General features: G+C 44.9%; 4 non-coding genes and 1 pseudogene across 4 annotated transcripts; 3 read left to right on the top strand and 2 right to left on the bottom strand.

Annotated features, from left to right (window-relative positions):
- The first annotated feature begins 5,850 nt into the window (after window positions 1–5,850).
- TRNAL-CAG (transfer RNA leucine (anticodon CAG)) lies at window positions 5,851–5,933 on the top strand. Its single transcript has one exon. It is a non-coding gene; the product is annotated as a tRNA-Leu (tRNA).
- A 312-nt stretch (window positions 5,934–6,245) lies between these two features.
- On the bottom strand, window positions 6,246–6,318 carry TRNAF-GAA (transfer RNA phenylalanine (anticodon GAA)). Its single transcript has one exon. It is a non-coding gene; the product is annotated as a tRNA-Phe (tRNA).
- A 2,778-nt stretch (window positions 6,319–9,096) lies between these two features.
- TRNAR-CCU (transfer RNA arginine (anticodon CCU)) lies at window positions 9,097–9,169 on the bottom strand. Its single transcript has one exon. It is a non-coding gene; the product is annotated as a tRNA-Arg (tRNA).
- A 243-nt stretch (window positions 9,170–9,412) lies between these two features.
- TRNAL-UAG (transfer RNA leucine (anticodon UAG)) lies at window positions 9,413–9,494 on the top strand. The gene has a single exon. It is a non-coding gene; the product is annotated as a tRNA-Leu (tRNA).
- A 4,629-nt stretch (window positions 9,495–14,123) lies between these two features.
- LOC142209149 (L-amino-acid oxidase-like) lies at window positions 14,124–18,715 on the top strand (annotated as a pseudogene).
- Window positions 18,716–21,532: the final 2,817 nt, after the last annotated feature.

Below are 21,532 nucleotides of genomic sequence, written 5' to 3'. Positions count from 1 at the left end.
GTGTCCTATTATTCTCATCAGTTCAGGATGGGACTTCTTCTCTTCAGTTGATGATAGAACTTCTTTTCTCCAGTTGAAGATGGGACTTCTTCTTCTTTCTAGTTCAGGAAGGGGCTTCTTCTCTCCGGTTCAGGAGGGGAGGTCTCTTCAGTTGAGGATGGGGCTTCTTCTTTCTAGTTCAGGATGGGACTTCTACTCTGCAGTTCAGAGTGGGACTTCTTCTCTCCAGTTCAGGATAAGACTTCACTCCTGTTCAGGAATGGGACTTCTTCTCTTCAGTTGATGATAGAACTTCTTTTCTCCATTTGAAAATGGGACTTCTTCTTTCTAGTTCAAGATGGGGCTTCTTCTTTCTAGTTCAGGATGGGGCTTCTTCTCTCCGGTTCAGGATGGGGCTTCTACTCTTCAGCTCAGGGTGGGACTTCTTTTCTCCAGTTCAGGAGGGGACTTCTTCTCTCCAGTTGAAGATGGGGCTTCTTCTTTCTAGTTCAGGATGGGGCTTCTTCTTTTTAGTTTATGATGGGACTTCTCTCTAATTCAGGATGGGACTTCCTCTCTCCAGTTCAGGGTGGGACGTCTTCTCTCTAGTTCAGGGTGGGATTTCTTCTCTTCAGTTCAAGATGGGACTAGTACTTTCCATTTCAGGATGGGACATCTTCTCTTCATTTCAGGATGGGACATCTTCTCTCCAGTTCAGGAAGGAACTTGTTCTTTGCAGTTCAGGAAGGAACTTGTTTTCTCCAGTTCAAGTTGGGACGACTTCAGTTCAGGATGGGACAGTGGCCCAACAGAAGTTGTCTGTGGTCTATCTGTTCAGAATATATTTTTATTGTTAAAATTAATTTCCAGAAAAGTAACTTTAATGAGCAGACTGATCTTAATCAAATTCTACAGAATTTTCAGGGATTTAACACTTGAATGGTTAGACTTTTTTTTTTTTTTCTTTTTTACTACTGTACTAAGCTTGTGTACACCGGCTCTCTACTGATTTTTTTTATTCTTTTCATGACATGACTTTATTTTTGTATTTTTTTGTACAATGTACATACTTTTAGTAAAATCTAGAATAAATATACGTTTTGTTATAATAATTTAATTTTTTATGACGCATGATATACCTGAAATAAAATGTGTTGTATTTTCCATCATATTATGTGGTACTCAGGGGAAGATAAAAGCTATTTTGTCAGGACAATCTGACTATGGTATGTTTATTAGGAGTTTGTTGACTTGGCCCCTACAGATAATGCCGGGGGGGAGGAAAAGGCAGCCATGTTGAATTTTAGCCAGACGCTGGGTCAGTGGTTAGCACTGCAGCCTTGCAACGCTAGAGTCCTCGGTTGAAATCCTCCCAAGGGCAAAAAAAAGTTTGTATGTTCTCCCCGTGTTTGCGTGGATTTCCATCCCAAACTCCATAGGAAAAGAAGTACATTGTGAGCCTCAAAAATAAGAAAATTCATTGGGTGAGGCATCCTATGTGGACATTCCCTAACTAAATATTTGAGCTTTCTTTAGGTCACCATCTAAATCAGGCCATACACATTAGATTTTGGACTGACGAGGTGGCAAATTTTAGGTTGTCTGCTGTTGGTTGGTCATACATAAACCTACGACAGTGTGTCCCATACAGCCAACCATCAACTAAAGTTGCCCAGAACCAAAATCTGTTGTGTTGTATTTTTTTCCTGCCATGTATGGGCTAGAATGACAGATCTGTGGGAGATTTTTGCATTGTGGTCATGTATTTGTTACTAACACCTACAAAGTGTCCGGCATTTACTTTTTCAGCACTTTATTGGTGTTGAACAACTTTCATCTGCTAATGATCCAAGTGTCTGGGGATAGTTGAATGCTCGCTCATCTGTAGGTTGGTGGTTGTTCATGTGTTTGGGACAGATGTCCGTGCGACCAACCACCGCTCATTTCAGACTAGTGATGGCAGTCTAAAATCTAATGTTTATGGCCAGAGAAAAAAGGACGTTTCATGTCCTCACAGGTTGGTGGTATTATAGACTGCTAGAAAGCTGACAGTACGCTGAATTCAGTGCACTGTCAGCTTTAAGGCCGGGGCCCCATGGGACGTAAATGCCACGATTTGCCCGCAGCGGAGACGCTGCCGGAAAAATCGCAGTGTTTTACAGTGCAAGCAAAGGGGATAGGATTCATGCGAATCCCATGCCCACTTTGCAGAAGAAATCGCAGCGCGGACACTCTGCAATTTGCAAAGCAGTTACGGCTTTGCATATCACAGCATGTCAATTATATCTATGGAAACGCTGGCGGCTTTCTCATAGATATAATGTTAAGAGAAAGTCCGCAGAGGAAAACTCTGTGAACTTTCTCTTAAAAGCGCTGCGGAAAGAACTGCAATTCGTTCATGCAGCGGTTTTTTCCGCAGCGCTTTAGCGCTGCATTTATGTCCCTTGGGGACCCAGCCTAACAGTTGACAACCATGTGCTGGAAGCATTGTTGCCATTAGTTTCGGCACTGATATCCCTCCACTGTCAGAAGGGCGGACTTATCAGCCTAGCAGTATTGCAGTGCTATGTGGTAGGCCTCACCTGACAATACACAATCATGAACATTGCATTTCTGTAACATGGGGCCTTAGTCTAAGACTACATTCACATGACAGAGAAAACTGTCCGTGTGACATCTACGGTTGCAAGAAAGCATGGATATTGCTATTGGGGTATCTTGGTATCTTGCCTTAGAGTGTATTTTAGATATTCAGATTTTTTTCAAGCCAGCACCACCAGGTTGAGAAAGTATAAATGGCATTGGCACGTGCTACCTCCTCAAAAACCTGAACGTGTACATGCACCCTCATGATCCATATAAAAATTTGGCTTCTCTAGGTGTTACCCTATATGACTCTACCTTCATAGAGAATCTATCACCAAGCAGACCCTGTTACCAAAGAGGGCTGTTATATACAAGTGCACTAATTTATTGTATACACTGTATTCAGAATGAGTGGTCTCATGACAGCACCATGGGGGTATAGTCACTGCACTTTAGGGGTATGGCCAGGGCCGCCGATAGGCCAGTACTACTGCTACTGGCGTCAGGGGCCCGGCCAAATTTAAAAATGGGGGGGGGGGCCCGGGCCCCCTGGCGCCGGCAGCAGTCATTGTATGTCCTGTTTGTTTCATATATGCTCCGCATATGTGTCAGCGAGACCGGTGGCAGCGGAGAAGCGAGGAGCTGACACAGGTCAGCTCCTCGCTTCAGCCGCATATGTGTCAGCGAGACCGGTGGCAGCGGGGAAGCGAGGAGCTGACACAGGTCAGCTCCTCGCTTCAGCCGCATATGTGTCAGCGAGACCGGCGGCAGCGGGGAAGCGAGGAGCTGACACAGGTCAGCTCCTCGCTTCAGCCGCATATGTGTCAGCGAGACCGGCGGCAGCTCCTCACTTCGCCGCTGCCGCCGGCTACCCGGCAGTGTAGACGCGATGTGATGACGTCACATCGCGTCTACAACTGTGCGCCAGTAAGAGAGAGAGGCGCGCAGAGAGCAGCGGGGGAACGAGGAAAAGGTAAGTGTAATGTGGAACGTGAAACTGGGGGCAGATGAAGGAGAGGACGGCATGACACTGGGGGCAGAGATGGAGGGACATGAATCTGGGGGCAGAGATGGAGAGGATGGCATGACACTGGGGGCAGAGATGGAGGGACATGAATCTGAGGGCAGAGATGGAGGGGACATGAATCTGGGGGCAGAGATGGAGGGGACATGAATCTGGGGGCAGAGATGGGGGGCATGAATCTGGGGGCAAAGATGGAGGGGACATGAATCTGGGGGCAGAGATGTGGGGACATGAATCTGTGGGCAGAAATGGAGGGGACATGGATCTGGGGGCAGAGATGGAGGGGACATCAATCTGGGGGCAGAGATGGGGGGACATGAAACTGGGGGCAGAAATGGAAGGGACATGCATCTGGGGGCAGAGATGGAGGGACATGAATCTGGGGGCAGAAATGGAGGGGACATGAATCTGGGGGCAGAGATGGGGGGACATGAATCTGGGGGCAGAGATGGAGGGGACATGAATCTGGGGGCAGATGAAGGGTGTATATGAAGCTGGGGGAGAGACGGAGGGGGGACATATAATTTACGAGTGACTGTAGGAGGATTATATAGTGTGCGGGCACATGAAAAATTAATGAGTGGGCAGAGTCAACATAACAGTGGGTGGGGCTAAATTTCCCTGGCATTTTGTCCCTCTTTTGGTTCTTCAAAAGTTGGGAGGTATGGGTACAGGGGGCAATGGAAAGATGTTAGAGGGTGGACGGGGGGGATTGTTGGGACATCGGGTGTGCGGCACTGCGGAGAGGGAACTCGGGCAATAATATATAATATATAAGTTTTTAGCTGGAGAATAATAATGATGTAGGCTATGTTACTAGCATAGCAGCCTGTTTGGGGGTGGGACTTTCACTTTAAAGGAGTGTTCACATTGTGTTTTTGGCCTCCCTTGCCGGGATACGTTGGTAACCAGTCACAATTAGCTCCCCACTTATCCCTGCACAGAGAACTGCAGGCCCCCCTTTTTTTTTAATGGCCAGTTCTTCGTGCAGGGATAAGTTGACAGCTGATTCTGACTGGTTACCAACGTATCCTGGCAAGAGAGGCCAAAAACGCAATGTGAATAAGCCCTGAAGATTTATTAGGAGGGCTCTTATAGATGGTGTTGGCTCTCTATAGGCGCGGTCACACATAGCAGATTGTACCTGCAAATAGAATCTGATTAAGCCTTGTAAAGCTGCTAAATAAAGGGAAATGTAATACAGAATTGGTATGACGCAAAATAAGGTCGTTTTAAAATGGCGGGGGGGGGGGGGGGGAGACACTTAGGCTGTATGGGGCCCCAAAATTCCTGATGGCGGCCCTGGGTATGGCTAACAGTGAGTTCTACATCAGGCTTACCTGCAAAATCCCACAGTCACTGGGTGCTGCAAGTGGACAGGACTCCAGCCGCATACAGTTGTCACACTCTCTGGCCATACAGTAATGCTGTTACATAGTATTTCACCTGCTGATATGGTTTTTTTTTTTTCACAATTTTGCAAAATATTAGCAAAATCACAATGTAGATAATTTATTAAAGGGGTTTTCTGGCCCCTAAAGCATATTTCCTACTAGGACCTCGCCATTCACTGCTGCAGCTTATAGCACCAGCACAGCTGATCTGTGTGAAGTCCAAGTGTCTGACCCCACAGTCCAGATACGGATGACCGTTCCTGTGGCTACGACTGTAATATGCTATAGGGGCAGGGAAATTTATTGAGATTAAGACCCCACGTAGCGAGCCGCAGCCAAAAAGCGCATCACAGTTTTACCTGCAGCGCTCTGCACAGGAAGTTTGCACAGTCTTCCTCTGTGGACTCTCTGCTTCCATTATACCTATAGGGAAACGGTCAGATATTCCGTAGATATAATTGACATGCTTCGATTTCCAAAAGTGCAACGGTTTTGGAAATCTCAGAACTTCCGCTGCACATATTTTTCTGCAATGTGGATGGGATTAAGGCTTAATTCACAAGACCGAGTGTGCAAGCCAATGCTTCTCCGAGGGGGCGTTTGATGGTCCGTTCCGATGACCATAGAGCAGGTCCTGTCCTATCATACAGGTAAGTACACTACAGAATATACTCAGATGACTAGCTGCAGATATTATGCTTACACTATGTATATGGAGCCCCATAGGGTGCCAACTATATGTCACTCTGCCATAGTTATTAGCTAATCCTAGTGCTGTATAACAACACACTAAATCACCTGCTGAAATCTAGATTAGAGTTCATACTTTAGCATTTTCTTCAATGGGTTAAACTACAGCACAAGGCAGTCAGGATGGCCGAGCGGTCTAAGGCGCTGCGTTCAGGTCGCAGTCTCCCCTGGAGGCGTGGGTTCGAATCCCACTTCTGACAGCTCATGTTTTTTTCACCTTAACACTTTTGTAAAACATTACATCTCACAGACAAGCAGAATGTAGGGTTAGAAGTAGGAGGAAAATAAGGAGTCCTGGAATAAAGTACTTATACTGTTCATTTTATGTAGACTGAGCTGTCTAATATTGATATGTACAGTATATATCTCTATAGTTACCACAACTCTTAAAATAAACCTGTATATTTAATTGAAACACTTCATTGCTAGTAAAGTCCTTGTAAATTTCTGTATTTAGGAGTTAATTGAGATAACCCATGTAATGTGAGAGGACAAAGTGCTTCAAAAACATCTGCCGAAACCCGGGATCGAACCAGGGACCTTTAGATCTTCAGTCTAACGCTCTCCCAACTGAGCTATTTCGGCTGCGTGTAGAGGGTGTGTAACTAGTTTTATGGGGCTTTTGTTACAAGAATCACATTACTTTTTTGTTGAAAGTTTTGTAACGTGTTTTTTTACATGATGCATTTTTTTTTCCTGCAGTTTTTTTTGTTTTTGGGAGTTTTTTTGCTCTTGCACACTATATGGACCTCCTTGGAAAAAAAAAAAAAACGCTTGCAGTTTTGGATGCGGCACAGAAACAGTGCAATTTACCTGGTAAACATCAGAGAATTTTACAGTACGGGAAAAGTGGAAGGGATTCTAACAAACCCCATGCTCACTTCGCGGTAAAATGCCCGTGCAGACATGCCGCGATTTCCAAAACCAGAATTCGCAACATTTCAATTATATCTCAGGAAATGCCAGTGGTTTCCCCATAGGTATAATTGTAACAGAAAGTCCGCAGAGGAAACGTCTACAAACTTTTTGTCCAAAGCGCTGCGGGAAGAACAGCAATGCGTTGCCGCTGCGGTTTTATCCACAGCACTTTTTTTCTGCAGGTCTGTTTCATAGCTTTTCTGCAATGTGTGAATAAGATTCAATCTCTTTGTTGGCGCTATAAAATGCCACAGATATTGTCTTTCACATGCCAGCGGCCATGTCTCTAAAGTATAATACAATGAGTGGTAAAGACTAGAGATAAGCGAACAGTAAAATATTCGATATTCATATCGAATAGCCCCTCAATATTCGACTATTCGAGCAAATATCGAACCCCATTATAGTCTATGGGGAAAAATGCTTAGTTTCAGGGGATCCCACTCTTCGACTCAGGAGAGTCACCAAGTCCACTAAGACACCCCAGGAAATGATGCCAACGCCCTGGAATGCAACTGGGACAGCAGGTGATGCATGTCTGGGGGCATCTAACATGCCCAAGTCACTGTATTATGTCGGGATCCCTGTCAGCTTGTGATATGCGGGAGCTGACTTTTTCCCATAGGAATGCATTGACCAGCGTTGATTGCCCGAATGCCATACAGAGTACAGCATTCGGCCAATCAACACTGGTTCTGCCGGAGGCTGGTCTGTGAGGAGGCGGAGTCTAAGATCGGACCAGAATGGAGAGTGCTGTGGACCAATCTTAGACTCCGCCTCCTCCGACAGAACCAGCGTTCATTGGCCGAATGCTGTACTCTGTATGGCATTCGGCCAATCAACGCCACGGCAGTCTCCATTCTGGTCCGATCTTAGACTCCGCCTCCTCACAGACAAGCCTCCGGCAGAACCAGTGTTGTTTGACCGAATGCTGTACTCTGTATGGCATTTGGCCAATCAACGCTGGTCAATGCATTCCTATGGGAAAAGTCAGCTCGCGCATATCACAAGCTGACAGGGATCCCGACCAGATAGAGCCCCAAAGAGCTGGGTGAGTGACATTCCCCCCTAAATAAAGGTTATCCCTAGCTAACCCTGTCTGTAGATCGGTCCCTATCAGTGGCGTAACTACCACCATAGCAGCGGTAGCAGCTGCCACAGGGCCTGGGACAGTGATGAAGATACTTTATTATTACCTCCATGTCTCTCACATATCAGTAACTCTTATGGTGAGGCACACAGGGGTTAATGTGAGGGAGATGATGGGGTTAACTGCTATTAATATGAGGCACATGGAGTTACTAAATTGTAATGCACATGACCAGATTTTTTATCCACAATTTGTCCTGGTATAGCGGTCAGCGGTGACATGACAGTATTTAGTCCTGTAGGGGCCACTAAGGAACATAATACTGTGTGCAGTGGCCACTATTGGGTATAATACTGTGTGCAGGGGCCACTATGGGACATAATACTGTGTGCAGGGGCCACTATGGGACATAATAGTGTGTGCAGGAGCCACTATTGGGTATAATACTGTGTGCAGGGGCCACTATGGGACATAATACTGTGTGCAGGGGCCACTATGGGACATAATAGTGTGTGCAGGAGCCACTATTGGGTATAATACTGTGTGCAGGGGCCACTATGGGACATAATACTGTGTGCAGGGGCCACTATGGGACATAATACTGTGTGCAGTGGCCACTATTGGGTATAATACTGTGTGCAGGGGCCACTATGGGACATAATACTGTGTGCAGGGGCCACTATGGGACATAATAGTGTGTGCAGGGGCCACTATGGGACATAATAGAGCGCGCAGGAATGCGTAGGAGGGACTTAGTCGAGATCTTCAGTGTGGGGGGGGGGCCCATGTCAAAAGTTCGCCACGGGGCCCCGCCATTCCTAGTTACGCCACTGGTCCCTGTCTAGTTCACAGTCTCAAGTTAAATCCACCATTTGTATAAATTGGAGGTCACCTGATTTTGGCCGCCAATTACTTTTTCCAATTTTTTTTTCGATGCCTCCGTTGTCGTAGTTCCTGTCCCACCTCCCCTGCATAGTTATTGGTGCAAAAAAAGCGCCAGGGTAGGTGATACAAATTTTTAGTGCGTTTGCCTCATGGTATTCGATTGGAATCGAATGCCTCGAACGGCCTGATATTCAATCGAACAGTGTTCGCTCATCTCTAGTTATGGCCGTTGCTCTGCTCCTGAGCTGGTGCCATATTGCAGACAACTTTGTAGTGATCCGCGCCCTTAACAAATAGCCCCCATTCTCCTATTCTGCATGGATGTGAGGCCCCATTTGTCTGCTAATTCTCAGGAATTGGGAATCTATTTGGTGGGCACAAATGTCCACTGTCTCCTTTATCTGATTTTCCTCTCTTTGGAGAGAAATGTCCAAGAAAAGTGTAAATAAATTTGTTAAAAAGCACCATTGCACCCCAGATGGGACTCGAACCCACAATCCCTGGCTTAGGAGGCCAGTGCCTTATCCATTAGGCCACTGGGGCAGAGCATGCTGTTGATTCAGTGCATGGGGATCACAAGCTATGGGAAGAAAAAGTATAATGCAATGGTATAAAGGTACAACTAAATCTGCATGTGACTGTTTCATGCTCCTGTATACAGCCAGAAGGGGGCGCACTTTGAAGGCATCTCATTCTATGAACTAAGAAATGCTGACTGCTATGATATAGAAGACCTAGTGCTTCTCTTTCCCACAACTAAAATTCAATTAGACAGCAAAGTCACCTGGTAGCGTGGCCGAGCGGTCTAAGGCGCTGGATTTAGGCTCCAGTCTCTCTGGAGGCGTGGGTTCGAATCCCACCGCTGCCAAATTTTTCATTCTACCACTAGATGTCGCTATAGTTCTTAGATAGAATTCATTAATCTGGTATTCACTAATGAATCTTTTGTCTCTCCTTCAGATAACGTGTATGAATATATGTGAGGGCAGTGCTGATATGTTTATAACTAGAAGTCATCTTCTTGTGTCAGGTCTTTGGAAAGCTGGATGACAACAATCATTGCAACCACTCCCTCTGGTTGTAACCTAGCTTTCTTCAAGTGCATAGAGAAACTTGGATAGGGATTTCGTTTTACGGGACCCCAAGCGAGCATGAAAAACGGAAACCCGAATGCTAGTGTGAACCCAGCATCCAACGTCATTGTGCAGAATATCCTTGATGTCGGTTGTTGATCTCCTGCAGCAACAAAGGATCGGGCATATCAAAACCCAACATGTCTGCTGTAGTTTCGGCCAGTGACGGACTGTTGAGCTGACCCCATGTTTATTACATTGTCATCCTATCCCATCATAACCAGCAGGTTTGGCCAACTTCAATATAATATTTTAGACTCACTTAAAGTTCTCAGAAGACATAAGGGCCGACGTCTATGAGGATTTGAAGCCTCCATCGAAGCTTCACAACCCACGTGCCTATAATTTAAGAACATTTTTAAAAATTATATTATCCAAATGATATTATTATATAAGATGATAGCCTTTTGCTGGTATGCTAATGTGCCGTTTGTTGTCACCATTGCTCTCATCGCACGATAGAGTTATGCTTTCTAGCACACAGTTCCTCCCTTCCTCCATCCCGCCCTGCTATGATTGACATGTACTGTACCTGCCCCTGTCAGTCATGGCAGGGTGGCAGCTCTTAGGTGACGCCCTCATTGCATCAAATGGCTCATTAGCATATCAGGCGAATATCTCAGCAATAGAGGCACAATCGGAAGAAGAAAAAGGCAGAATATGATTGTACTGTGTGGGGGCCACTGAGCAGCAGATTATACTGTGTGGTGGACACTGTGGAGCAGAGTGTACTGTGTGGCGGTCACTGTGGAGCAGAGTGTACTGTGTGGCGGTCACTGTGGAGCAGATTGGACTGTGTGGGGGCCACTGTGAAGCAGAAAGCTTTATAAAACTCCATTCACATGACCATATTTCGCAGGTCTGTAAATGTTCGCCATTGTGGATCCGCACATTATTAAGGTTAAATTGCCATGTTGGCACTTTGAGATAAACTAGTGGGTTTTGGGTTGCAGTTTGGGCACTCGGTCTCTAAAAGGTTCACCATCACTGGTCTAGATGAACTGTTTTAGAGGTGACTCTGATAGTTATCTAATATCTATGGGCAGCTAAGAGTCATAGTCATTTCTACCACTCCAATTGCTAAATAAATACGACTGACTCAAAGGGACTTTCATATAAATGTTCTATTTAAAACCAACAGAAGGACGTTTTCTAGTTTTATGGTTAAATTTCCCTAGGTAACTTTTTGTTCTGAAAGTCCCAATGTCCCCAGGTTATGGTCAGATATCTGCAATAAAAAACATAGAAGACAATGGGCCTTTGTACACCAGTTTTTGTGCAAAAATTTGAGATTTAATTTACCAATTAGACTGAGCGAGATAAAAAAAAAAAAAAAGTACCTGCCTATATCTGGTGATCCGATGCTTCCCCGCATGGTCCGGTCCTGCAGCTCTGTTGTCTTCCAGCAGAAGTACCTGCCGCACGTGACCTCTGAAACCAACAACCTCAGCAGAAGGGATTTGGGAAGTCTTAGCTGGTGAGGAATTCCACAGCAAGAAGGCAGCCGAGCTGCAGGACTGGACCGGGCTGCCCTGTTAACTGGTATCTATTCAAGGTTTGCTAGGACTAGAGCGAAAAGGACTGGAGCGGGAATAGCCCAAGGTTGAAGGACACTCTTTCATGTGGCACTAGCCCATATGACCCAGCTGAGATCAGACCGAGTAGTGGCTCCTATCTTCCTCATACTATTTCCTTACGAGGAATCTGTGTGTAAAAGAGTGTTTAAAACATTTTCTCTGACCATCTTAGTGGTGACGTCTTTTGTCTTGATCTGTTGCGAGTAGACTAGGGTTGAGCCAATCTTGACTTTTCAGGATCAATTTTGAAATCCGATTTCCGATCATTTTTCATTCAAACCCGATCTCGATCCCAATTCCGATCCCAATGCAAGTCAGTGGGATTTTTTTTACTAATCGGATTTTAAAAACAATCCTATTCACTACACAGCATGGAATCTAACAATTGAACACTTTAATTGTTAGAATCCACACTGTGTAGCGATTTTTTTTAATCACTAAGTAGCCAGAAGATTTTTTTTTAATCCTCTGGCTACTTAGTCCCCCCTGGTGTCCACTTACCTGCAGAGATGGCTGGTCCGGTGCCCGTTGTTCTTGTTCTTCTTCGCCTCGCTGCCCCCTGCCTCCCAGGTTTGAGAGTGTAGGCGGGTTAGGAGAGTGTGGGCGGGTACTGGGAGGGGAGATGTCACGTCTCCCCGCCCTGTACCCACCCACACTCTCCTAAGCCACAAGCCCCGCCTTCTTCCTAGCTCTTTAACACTAACCTGGGAGGCGGAGGCAGCGAGGCGAAGAAGAACGAGAACACCGGGCACCGGACCAGCCTTCTCTGCAGGTAAGAAGCTACTAGAGATGATAGCTAGTCTACCATTAGAATGAATGGATGCAGCTGGCGCGCAGGGGGTTAAGGCTGTGTGCCGGCTGCTTTCATTCATTCCTATGGAACCGCAGCGGAGCCTTCACACTGAGTATACACTCTGCTCAGAATGAGCGGAGTGTATACTCAGTGTGAAGGCTAACATTGTTAGCTTTTCCCACAATGCTTGGCCAGTAGCAAAGCATTGTGGGAAATAATCACCGATCTCGATCCCACCTAAAAAGATCGTGTTCGGAATTCCGATCTCGATCGTGGAATTTTCTCGATCGCCGATCGGAATCCGATCTTTTCCAAACACGATCGCTCAACCCTAGAGTAGACACAACCATGAATGCAGGAACTTTCTGTGGTCTTGGATTTGATTTCCTCATTGTGGTTGAGTTCTTCTCATGCATGTTCCCAATAAGGTGAGTATATCTGTTTATTATGTCCATTTATTATACTATATTATAGTATATTATCATGGTATAATAGTGTTTGGTGGGTGATGATCTTCCAAAGTTTCAGGATTCTGTCAAGATCTAAACTTTGGATAAGAATCTGGTTCAATCTGATTCATCTCTGTCTTGTTCCTCATTTCTAGTTGGTGACATATTCACCTGATACTAATTTTTTGTACCTGTACCCAAAGCAAAGAGAATATTGAGAAGTACTCCCATCTTCATATAAGACGTTCCCATTAAATATCACTGTGGTCATTGTTATGATCTCTCTACGTATAGGACCTATCATCAATATGATCTAATAGGGAATTTTTGAATCATACGAAATAGATCCAAGTGCCAAGAGATTGACTCCAAATGGTAATGTCTGGGCTCAGCTGGGGCCCCAAGAAGAACCTCTAGTATTAGGATGGCCCAGATCAACCCTAGTAATGTTTCTTTAGCAACCATTTAAGCATACCAAACTGATAATAACCTATTATAAAAGTTTCGCCAACATGCAACATTGATGAGCCCACCTCTATTCTGTGGGTCACCACTTTTTGTTTTGCAGAAAATAAGTCTCACAAGGAGCCTTCAGACTCTTTCCTCAGATCTCATCAGCCAGGTGGTCGGACTACAAAAGAGACTGATTGGTAAAATTATCTCACCTTGAATGCATTACAGGACCCCGTGGAGTCGACTTAGGAAGACAATGCAATGAATGGTCACTTTAGTGGACACTCCTAGGGCCTATTATATGGGGATATAGGCTATATGGATAGGGTTACTCTGTCAGGATATAGGATAAGCGTGGGATAGCCGAGTGTATCAGCTGACTCAGTCTATGTCTATTACTCTGCCACAGTTAGTGTCCGTTGGTGTCATCCTCGAACAAATGACAACAACAGACATTGACGCCAGTAGTGTGAATCCACCCTTATTTATTGACAATTTTTACATCTAAAATGGCTTTTAACAACCTGAATAGAACGAGTCACAAACTTTCATTTACAATTTTTTAGGTGGAAATGTTTTTGAATATCTGACTTTCATAGATTTAATAATATTTTGAACCTGAGTATTCTATTTTGCACATTTTCACTATTAGTCATATTTCATACAAAATAAAATGTACCGTACTTAATATTTAGATGGTTTTACCCCCCCAATGAGTCATAAGACCCAAAGTCCCTTCGAAGAATGTCTCGCCTCAGTAATAATACCAATCCTCACTTTTCAGGTTAGCACATTTCTTCTATGACTGGTGACCATCCAAGTAAGAGACGGTTGTACAGATTTAGATTTAGGGTCTCTTTTTTTTTTGTTCCAGAGACAGTGTCACTTTATGGGCTATAACAAGTACAGCTTGTTCCCATTGAAGCAGATTGGGCTACAATACCAAACACCACCTATGGACAAGAGTGGCGCTGTTTCTGGAACCTAATACAACTGGTATCACTAATCTGCAAACACCCCCAATATCCATGATTTACGGTACAATAGCACCATACATAGATGGAGTGGACTATGACGAAACCATGAGAAAATATGAGATTCAAAAATGTCCTGGAGGCCAATAGCCGTGTAGGAGGACGGGTGGAGACATACAGAGATACAGAGGGCTGGTACAGAGAGTTAGGAGCCATCCATCTGCCAAGATCTCACAGGTACCATTGGTGGCCACTTCCATGACCATGGTAGTCATAGTACAGCCTTATGGACACATGGCCATGATGTTAGGCATATTTTAGCACCCAAAGTTGACCACAAGTTTGGCACTACCTATAGGTTATTCCCAGCTGATTGGTTACTTCCATGGCAATAACATGATGTCTAGGGGTCCGAGCAGGGGTTTGACTCCCCATTCATGGGTCAGCCTGCCCATCCCAATACACCCAGTTTTGCCCACAAAGCACCCCATGTCTATTTATGTAAATCCCTACACCCTACAATGTCTGTTTTTTGGAGGGTAAATCCCTGGGATGGTTGGGAGGTATGAATAAGACTTGAGTCCTGCTCAAGGGCGCTCAGTAGTTACTACAGGGTCCTAGACCCTGAGAGGACCCCAAAGGTCCCTCTGCCACATAAAATATACCACTATTACAAATTGCATATAGTAGATAGGGGGCCCATGAGAGATTTTACACCTCCGTTCCCGCTGGCCTAACCTTGTCTCCATTCTTACAGGATCGTGCGTGGCGACATACAGCACTTTGCTTTATATCTCAATCCTTATATCACATCGGATGAAGATAACATCTATTTCCTTAACAATATCAGACATGGGCACTGGGATGTTATAAAGTCAAATTTGTTAAGATTTCAGCTGACGCCTGAAGAAGAAGGAAAATCTGTTCTATCAGTCTGTGAGCAAGGTAAGTCATTTTTCGGAAAGGTTACAGAGGGGGTCTTATACTTAACCTATGTTCTCCTGCATTACATGGGCAGCCTTTTCGTAAGAGTAAGCAATGTGTACTACTTAGTTTCTCCTGTGGAGGCACTGCAGGGAATTTACAAGTCCCAGCAGGGGGCACTTTGTAATTTACTTTTGTCAAAGAATTATTCCGTCCTATAAGGTTTACATGCTAGGAACTGTGTTTTTTTTAGGTACTGCAGAATTGTCCCTTAGACTTCAATGGGACAGCAATGCGGTATCTAAAGCCGCTACTTTGTACGGTAAGTGAGCGACGTAGCTCTCTGCATATAAACATCACTGGGAACTATACAGTTCTGTGGAGATTAGAGGGCCTGTAGTTTAGATTGATGGCTTAAACCTGTTCAAGAAGCCGTTAGAGGCCGATAATATGTGTGGGGTCTGAGTGTGGGACCCCGATAGATTGCATACTGATGACCTATCCAGACCTAGCCTATAAACAGAGCTCTGGGGCGTTCAAATCTTGACCTACTAGTACCGTGATGGCGAACCTATGGCATGCGTGACAGAATGGGCACACAGAGCCCTCTCTGCTGGCAAGCCGTTGCCAAGATCACTCACTCTAACAGGGAATCTAACAGGGAATCTAGTACAGGATTCCCCGTTATTGAGCGATTGAGCAATTGCTGCTTTCAGCTGTGTGTGCAAATGCACACACAGCTGAAAGTTGTTAGTGTAGGCTGTGGCTCCGCACGACCGCGGCCTACACTTACTGCAAAGTGTATAAACTCTGCCCCAATGCAGGTGAGATTAAGTCATCAGAGCCTGCGATGAGGAGGAGGAGGAGGACACTCTTCGTTGGACTGCATCCATACTAGGTAAGTAGCATATAGTAGCAACACGTGGGGGCTACTGTGGAGCATAATTTACTGTTTGACAACTACTGTGTAGCATATTGTATTATGTGAGGCCACTGTGGAGCATACTGTACTGCATGGCGGCCACTGTGGAGCATATAATACTGTGTGGGGGTCTCGTGGAGCGCGTTATACTGTGTGGGGGCCACTGTGGGGCAGAATGTACTATCCTTGGGCCACTGTGGAGCAGATTGTACTGTGTAGGGTCCCTTCACTATGTATATCACACAGTATCTGTTTTATAGCAGACATGATATTAGTACAGGATGTAATAACAAGCACAAGGAGCTAGATTTTATGCAGTTGAATATAGCTTAGTACAGCTTCATGTGCTCTCTTACCCAGCTTTCCCAGAAGCCGGAAAGACAATCTGTTAAATTCTGGATATTTTATATTATATGATTTAATTTATTATTCCAAGGTCTCTATTATAACATTACCTAGTATGCTACCCAGATTCCCTGGGAACCCGGAAAGCAAATCTGGCATGGTATGCCATACTATTCAAAATACCTGTCCATTGGTTGTTACTCAGCTTTCCAAAGCTCTTGAAAAGTAAATATGCATAATATTGCAGGGATATAGGAAAGAGGGGAATTATCAAAGAATAAGCAAACATATGAAATTGAAACCTCATAAATCTATTATAGGGGATATGGGAAAGGGTTGTGCAAAGTGATAACATATCGCTGAAATAATGCCATATAGTAAACTACTGTAGATGGAATGTTAGATGTGGTCAAACAATGAGGATGTGACAGCTTGTGAATACTGTGTAACTTTATTTATGATTTCATTGTTACATGAGCCATGAGAAACCCATAGGGTAGAACGGTTACATATAATTTCATCAGATAAGGTTGGGTCATGCACAGAGATATATCAAGTAGTATCAGTAGACAAAATGTCAGGGCCTATTGTATGAAACCCATATCTGTAACCGAGATTCATCAAGTGTTTGATTCTTTTGTAGCCTGGGTGAGATCACGGGTGGTTTTGACCAGTTGCCCTTGGCTTTTGCCAGAAAATTTGGAAGTGCCATCAGATTGAATTGTACTGTTGTAAAAATGATAATAAGATCAAAATCTGTGATTGTCAAGTATCAGAAAAATAAGTCCTCCACTCTTACTAGCATATATGCAGACTATGTCATCGTCACCTCCACCACCAAGGCCACCAGACGTATAGACTTCTGTCCTCTATTGAGCAATGAGAAGTACTATGCTCTGAGTTCTATTCACTACACAAGTGCAACAAAGATTCTTCTGAAGTGTAAGGAGAGGTTCTGGGAGAAGGATGGGATTGTCGGGGGGAGAAGTTCTACTGATAGACCATCTCGTTACATTTACTACCCAAGTCATAACTCAACCAATGGAGGTGGTGTCCTCCTGGCATCATACACTTTAGAACAGGCATGTCAAACATGCGGCCCTTTACAGGTATATCTGCGGCCCGCACAAAAGTCTCAAACTTTGTCTCTAGACTTTTGTGCGGGCCGCAGATGTACAAAACTCACGCTGCTACTACTGATGACATCACATCGCGTCTACAACTGTTAGCGCGTACGCGAGAGAGAGAGTGCGGCGGGAGAGCGAGGAGTCGGAGTCGACGGAGAAGGTAAGTTTAATGTGTGTACACATAGAGGTGGAACGTGAAACTGGGGGCAGATGAAGGAGGGGATGGCATAACACTGGGGGCAGAGATGAAGGGGACAAGAATATGGGGGCAAAGATGGAGGGGACATGAATCTGGGGGCAGAGATGGAGGGGACATGAATCTGGGGGCAGAGATGGGAGGGACATGAATCTGGGGGAAGAGATGGGGGATATGAATCTGGGGGGCAGAGATGGAGGAGACATGAATCTGGGGGGCAGAGATGGGAGGGACATGAATCTGGGGGCAGAGATGGAGGGGACATGAAACTGGGGGCAGAGATGGAGGGAGGACATGAAACTGGGGGCAGATGAAGGGTGTATATGTAAACAGATAATTTTCATTTATGAAACTAACAAAATCTTCTCAGAGAACAAGGCCACTTATCATCTTTGATCAAAGTAGGCACTGCGTTGTCATTTCAGCCTGATATACCAACAATTGTTAGCACAAAGAGGTGTCAGGCCTCAGGACAAAACACTAAAAAAGATTGAAAAAAATGATAGCAAATAAATGTTTAGTTTTTAATTGCTGTATTTTTGTTAAATATATTAGTTGCTGTTACATATTACTACTTCATATCTTGTTTTCATGACTGCTGTTAAAATATGTGTGTGACATTAGCTGCTGTGTGCGGCCCTCGCAACAACCTCTTGTTACTCATGTGGCCCTCGGGGTACCCTGAGTTTGACATGCCTGCTATAGAAGATGACTCAATGTTCTTCACGTCGCTCAGTGATGATGATTGTGTTGATGTCATCCTGGAAGACTTGTCCGTCATCCACAGTAGACCGAAGGAGGAGCTGAGAAATCTCTGCCCATTGTCTGTGGTGAAGAAATGGAGTCTGGATCCATATTCCATGGGAGCATTCACCTTTTTCACGCCATATCAGTTTGGAGATATGTATGAAGAGTTGTCCAGACCAGAAGGCAGAAGTTACTTTGCTGGAGAGGACGTCATTCCCCCATGGCTGGATTGACACCACTATTAAGAGTGGGCTGAAGGCAGCCAGAGAAATTCATAGGGAGGCCAACATGTTCCTCCACAGATTATTCCCACTAGGCCATGTATTAGAGAAGGAAATTTTTTTTCAGAAAAAAATGACATTTTGAAATATATTTATTATTGGATCTACATCACATTCATTTTCCTTTGTTAAATTTTGCATCTTCATTTTCAGTTCTGCTTTACTTGACAGCAGAGAAGTTCAGTACCAGGTACTAGGATCTGATCTGTACCGGTCCTGGTGCACAGAGATACAAGGTGCATCAATTTGATTAAACTAAGAACTAGGAGGGTCATAAATCCGCTGTCATACACAGCCCTTCACTAAAAAGTGATTAAAATGCAACACTTATTGACCCTTATTATAGGAAAGGTCTAAGTGAGGTGGACAAGGATATAGTGAATTAAGTAGAGTGCAAGTGTCTTCTTCATCCAATATTAACTGTGTATTCTTAATAAATTATTTTCTGAACTCCACTATTATATATTGAGAATTGTAGTTTAATACATTGGGGCAGATTTATGAAGACTGGGATTATTAACCCCAGTCTATATGGCCCCCTGAGCCAGTGGAGAGTGCACCTTATATATGCAAGGTCTGTATTAGACAAGCTGGGGCCCTGGGTAAAATAAAAAGCGGGGCCCCAATTGCTGATATATGAACAACGTCAAAATATTTCCAGTGGCAGCTCATTAATAACGCCCCCTTTCTGCCCCTAAAACAGTAACAACCACCCCAGTAGCGTAACTAGGAATGGCGGGCCCTGTGGAAAACTCAAGAGGGGTATGTGGGCGTGCAGGCTGTATGAGAGGGTGACGTGGGGTGTATATGAGCAAGAGGGGGAATGGGGGTGCAAGTTGTGTGTTAACAAGAGGGGGGGATAGGGGTGAAACCTGTGTGCGAGCAAGAGGGGGAATGGGGGTGCAGGCTGTGTGTAAGCAAGAAAGTGATGTGGAGGGGGAACCCCCATTCCACTACACTCTTGCTCATCCACAGCCTGCGCCACCCATTCCCCCTTCTTTCTCAGACACAGCCTGCACCCCACATCACCCTCTTTGCTCACACACAGCCTGCACGCCCATGTACCCCTCTTGCTCACACACAGCCTGCACCCCCATTCCCTCCTCTTGCTCACAGTCTGCACCCCTATTCCCTCCTCTTACTCACCATCTGTACCCCCATTCCCTCCTCTTGCTCACCATCTGCACCCCCCATTCCCTCCTCTTGCTCACCATCTGTACCCCCATTCCTCCTCCTGCTCAAAGTCTGCACCCCCATTCCCTCTCTTGCTCAAGACAGCCTGCTGCCCATTCCCCCCATTGTACACTAACCTGTATAATCCAGAATAGCTCCGCCCACACTGATTGTATCTTAGTAGGTTAAAGGACCTTTCATGATGTTATGACACTCATCAAAGGTCCTGTAGCCACTAGGATAGACACCAGCAGAAGGTATCATGGCTAGGGGACAGCGGGCAAGAGATAGATGTTTCTCCTGCCCACGGCCATCATGCAAGTGCCAGGAGGCAGGGGCCCGGACAGTAGGCAGCCCCTGCTTGGGTACAGTAGTGAAACCAGTAATGCTGGCTTCACTACTGTTAGAAGATAGACAGCTCCTCTACAATATGCCGGGTGCTGCCGCATCCATCTTCAGTAAATAGGGCCCGTTACTTGCTTACTCCAGCAGGTAATAGCCTATTTTTTTAAAAATCTACAGTGGTATATTTAATATCCCCCCTTATCATAAGCCTATTATAAATCATTCTTCCCTTATAAATATCCTCTCTTAGATATAATTTCCTCTTATAATAGCCCCCTTATATTTAACAGTCTCCCCCTTATAACAATCCACCTTACCTATAATAGTTTCTTTCCTATAATAGCCCCCTTATATATAACTAGCTTCTTCCCGCGACTTTGTCTGTGTGGACTTCAGAATTGGGTCCAGAGAGAAATGAAAAATGTGTGAGTAATAAAAAAATTTGCCTGCTCCAGCATTTCAGCAGCTCACAAGCTGGCCTACCGCTGAACTTGTTCCTCGCCCCATGACTGTGATTATTCCAGCATCTCAGCAGCTCGTTGGGACCCATAAAATGCACGTATTGTTTTCGTTGATGATCCGCCTACTCCGGCGTTTCGGCAACTTGGGAGCTGGCCTGCCACTGAACTTGTTCCTCACACTGTGCATGTGATTGTTTCGGCATCTCAGCAGCTCGCTGGGACATTGTCATACCTTGTTTTAGGCTATGGTCATGCAATTAGTGGCTCTGGCAAATCCAGACTCTAATACCTAGCACAGACAGGCAGATATTGTATCTAATGGGGTGGGGATACACCTGTAACAGTTTAACCCCTTCATTCATGGTGTATATTCTGGTATGTCTAGGTAATTTAGGAGACTGAGACAGGACTTTTAAATTTAATATTGTGACTAAGCATAAGTTGTCCCTTTTAGGGCTGTCCTTCTTTATCTCGGCTCTCCTGAACCCCATCTTTTATTTTTTTTAAATTCAGAATCTGAAGCCCATCTTTATGAGACTTATATGGATGGTGGGTGTTTTGGCATCTTAGCAGCTCGTTGGGACGCCATATAATAAGCGTGTTGTTGGCGTTGATGGTCTGCCTCCTCCGGCGTTTCAGCAGCTCTCAAGCTGGCCTGCCACTGAACTTGTGTTCTGGTATATCAGCAGCTCGCTGGTATGCCATATAATGAGTGTGTTGTTGGCATCGATGATCCACCTGCTCCGGCATTTCGGCTACTCTAGATTGCTCAATCCTCCTTATCTCCTCAGCTCTCATTTTTTTTTAGACTTTTGCGACACATTAGATTTCCATCTTTGGCAATCTTTATAATTGGGAAACTGCCAATTTGGATTAAAGGGGTTTTCCCACCTCAGAGTCTCAGCACGCTGATCAGATAATATGAAGATGCTTGTACAGAATGGACTCTGTGTTATCTGTGTATTTACACAGAGAGATAATAGAGCAGGCTTTATCAGCAAAGTGC

The sequence above is a fragment of the Leptodactylus fuscus genome, chromosome 6, assembly GCF_031893055.1.
Source record: "Leptodactylus fuscus isolate aLepFus1 chromosome 6, aLepFus1.hap2, whole genome shotgun sequence".
In the NCBI taxonomy this organism is placed as follows: Eukaryota; Metazoa; Chordata; class Amphibia; order Anura; family Leptodactylidae; genus Leptodactylus; species Leptodactylus fuscus.
Note: the sequence above shows the minus strand (reverse complement) of the source record. Positions and strands in the feature narration are given on the sequence as shown.